The 2776-nt window shown below is 38.6% G+C and overlaps 1 long non-coding RNA gene across 1 annotated transcript in view; it reads right to left on the reverse strand.

Annotated features, from left to right (window-relative positions):
• Positions 1-1589, reverse strand: part of LOC145653701 (uncharacterized) — an 11403-nt gene extending 9814 nt beyond the window's left edge. Inside the window, exon 1 of the long non-coding RNA XR_014119847.1 lies at positions 1410-1589. This is a non-coding gene — a long non-coding RNA (uncharacterized LOC145653701). The remainder of the gene's footprint in view (positions 1-1409) is intronic.
• Between the last annotated feature and the right edge of the window lie 1187 nt (positions 1590-2776).

The raw sequence follows: 2776 nt of genomic DNA on the forward strand, positions 1-2776 counted from the left end.
AATGCTCAAGCTGTACTCTGTTGTAATTTCTTTGTCAGCTCAATGTCATAAATGAATCTTTGAGAAGCAGCTGACAACAGAAAGGACTGTGGTGTTACCTTCAGAGACCAAGAGATGGTCAACTCTAATGTCTAATCATGTTCTCTGTGGGAGCACTTATACTGTTTTATAATGCTGGATGCTCTCCAGCCAATGCTTCTCTCAGGTGAGAGAGTTGTGGTGAATGGGTTGTATAGATTTATTTGTTGATGCTTGTCGATTTGACAACGATTGGATTTGTTCATTGGCAGCCAATAATCATTGTCAAATGTTGTGAATACACAGCAAGCTGACTTGACAGCAGCTTTTGGGTTTGTATTTTTTCTTTTGGCTTGGTCATTTCTGTGCTGGCTTTTTGATCCTTGTTTCTCTGGCTATTACGATTTTTTTTTTTATTACGGCCCTCTTGTTCAACATAGTATCTGACCTTACAAATACTCTTCTGGATGAATGGGCAAAAATTAGTCCAGACACACTCCAAAATCTTGTAGAAAGCATTGTCAGAAGAGTGGAAGCTTTTGTAGTGGCAAAAGGGGGGGGACAAACTCCATAGTAATGCCTATGGATTTAGAATAAGATTTCATAAAAGCTCCTGTACTTGTAATATGGTGTCCCAATACTTTTTTCCATATAGAGTACTTGCTGTGAAATTGGGCTCATATTTATGCATGCAAAGATCCATACACAACATTTATAGCATGTGGAGACTGACAACATCTTGGGGTAAAGTAGGGAATTACAACAAAAGGTGCAAATTACGATCCTCACACCCAACGACCCATATTAAATTATGCAGCTCAATAATTAATACTTGGGCCCAATTTTAGAAAGACTGCCTTTTGCGAAACTGGGCAATATCTGTCCACTTGCAGGTCTTAATGACCCTTGGATTCCTGGCAACTAGATGCTTCCAGGGGGAATTAGCTGACAGGCCAGGGATATCTCAACCATCCTTAAACACCATCATGCCAGCCACATTCACTGGCATAATTAAATGAACATGTTGGTACATCAAATTTCCTTAAAGGGTCAGAGAACAGGCCAACATCAAAATGCAATTTGCAGCAATGTTCAGTTTCCCAATGTAATTGGAGCAACTGACTGCAGTCATATTGCTATAAGATCACCTAGTCAGAATGAAGCTGCGTTTATCAACCAAAAGCAATTTCATTCTATAAAATGCAAGTACTTTCTGATGCTACAATGACTCTAACAAAGGTAGTTGCACTATAGCCTGGTTCAACACATAATTAATTCATTCTAAGACACAGCAGTGTAAGAAACAAACTTGAATCTGGTGCTGTACAGGATGGCTGGCTTCTAGTCAAGTTCAAACTTAGCCTATATTACAATGTTAAAATATTACTCACCTTAAACATTTGCATCTTTGCTTTTGTCATACCATAACAGCCTTAAACATTGCATGACTCCTGCAGGTGACAGCAGGAGTTACTTAAGTGTAGAGAAGAAATGCTACAATGATGCACAGGCTCTGGCATGTTCCATTATACAGTGTGCCATGGGGCTTTTAAAAGACCAATAGCATTATCTGGATGCATCAGGTGGGAGGCTGCTGTACCAGCCAGTCTGCTAAATTGTGAGGGCATGTGCAGTGCTGTACAACATGGTCATGCAAAAAGCTCTCCGTCACCTCGTGACCCTAACAAACAGCGCCATGACCCTGAACCAGACCTACTTCCCTACGCACCAGACAAGCAGAATCTTCACACTGTGAGACTGCATGAGGACGTGATGAGTGACCAATGGACCAATGGAAAGGTTAAAATGTAATTGAAATTTGACATGATCCCTTTTATTTCTTTTAACTCATTTATAAGTTTTTCAATTGCTGGAATGGTAGCAATTTGTGTTTGTAACAGTGTTACGTACAAGGTCAGATGCCTGCAGATATGAATAGTGGAGTTTGTTTTATTTACAAAAGGGACATCCAAAGCCAGAGTCGTAAACCAAGCAAAGGTCAACAACCACAAAGTAGGTAGCCAAAACCTAAGGGGCATGCAAAAGGATAAACAGAGAAACAGTTCAGGGTGTTCAAAACCAAAGGGCAATCGGATAGGGCAAACTAAAGCTAGTCACTTTTTTGCTTCCACTTTTATGTCTGACCAGTTTTATCACCTCAGCAATACTTACTTAGTAATACTGCCATTAAATAAACTTTCGTTTATTAGTGACGTCACACAATACTACCAATATTGGTAATATAAATATAAAAAGGCCTATATATATATCAATAATAAAACCAGAACTCTGCAATTAGTCACACATAACAGTCACAAAACATACATTTTTCAAAGACATGCATATTATACTATAGACAAGACATTTAAATTGTCTTCTGAATAACTAACCAGTGGGAGTTATATCCTGATATCCACACAAATTCACCTGATACAGAAATCAGTGTTACCCTGTTATCAATCCATCAACACTAGTTCATTTGTCATATCACATTTGTCACATCCAAAGGTAGGTTTTAAGAGTATACATTCTGCTCACCTAGCTGAGACTAGTAGGCCATGCATTTTAGCTCTTTACCTTGTTACCTTGTTAGCTAGCTGTCTTAAGATGTTTCCTGTCATTAATGTTAGTTTGCAGACCAGCATGAATTAAGTGAAAGTCTTTGTGATTGAAAATGTTAGTTTATGCAACCAGCAACCTCATAAATCTTTGTTAATTATATGACTTGAGACTTTACTCAAACTCGTACCTGAGACTC

The sequence above is a fragment of the Electrophorus electricus genome, chromosome 3, assembly GCF_041902795.1.
Source record: "Electrophorus electricus isolate QZ-2024a chromosome 3, ASM4190279v1, whole genome shotgun sequence".
NCBI classification, from domain to species: domain Eukaryota; kingdom Metazoa; phylum Chordata; class Actinopteri; order Gymnotiformes; family Gymnotidae; genus Electrophorus; species Electrophorus electricus.